Below are 1,111 nucleotides of genomic sequence, written 5' to 3'. Positions count from 1 at the left end.
AATTATATAAAATGAGGTAAAATTTTTATAAAACATATGTGTGGTTGAAAATAATAAATTTAGATGATTAAGTCATCAGAAAATAATTTGAAAGGGTAGTTAATAAATATTTGAACAATTATAGAAAATACTTATATGACTCTTGTAAATTGGCAATGATACAAAAATGATATTTTGAAAGTATATATGATATTTATAAAATATGAGAGCAAAATTGGATATCAACAGATTCCCCTCTTTACCCAGAATGATGAAAGAGTTGTTGGGTAAAGATAATAATGACCAATTTTGTCCGAAATAAGTGAGGATGATTCATTTTTTTAAAATGGGGGTCGAACCCTAGTTCATGAGTGGCCTACATATCCCTAGTGTTACGAAAATTAGGCCGTGTGTAGTTCTGGATCCAACAGCGATTGAAACCGATGGAATTGTTATAAGAGTGGTCGTGTGCTTAGAAAAAGGATCTCTTGGATAGGATAGTGTCATTAGTAACGGATAATTTCGGGTGGAGCTATGAATGCGAATTTTAGTGTTACAGCTATTCGAGATCGGGCAGTCATGGAACAAAGAGTAATCAATTACCGATCATTGGTTATGTTTTAGATGATCAAAGGATGTGAACGTTGTGAACAAAAATCGAAGCGAGAATTGCACTCGTTTGTAGAACGATTACCTACCAAGTTACCTGGAAAACTTAAAACACGATGAACGCGAATATATAGGGTTATTGCGGAAATTTAAAAATGATGCATACTCCCTTCATGCCATGAGAGTTGACTGTGGACAATGAGGATGATATCCTTAGACCATGACGTCCTGGTCCATGAAGCGTATGATAAGGATTCGCAAGCCGTGAAATGGTGTACTCGGGCCATGAGTAAAATGATGCATACTCCCTTTAGACTATGAAGCCTTTGAATAATGATATGCAATTTTGAGAGATCCTCGGGCCATGGCATGATGTCTTTGGGCTATGAGGATGATGCCTTCAGACTATGACACCTTCGTACAATGTGGCGATGCTTCAAACCATGAAATGCAAAGATGCGGCGATATGAATCATTTGATAGAGGGAACAAGTGATGCTTAGTCGTATGAGAGAATGAGACAA

This window comes from Nicotiana tabacum, unplaced genomic scaffold (assembly GCF_000715075.1).
Source record: "Nicotiana tabacum cultivar K326 unplaced genomic scaffold, ASM71507v2 Un00216, whole genome shotgun sequence".
NCBI lineage: Eukaryota > Viridiplantae > Streptophyta > Magnoliopsida > Solanales > Solanaceae > Nicotiana > Nicotiana tabacum.
Note: the sequence above shows the minus strand (reverse complement) of the source record.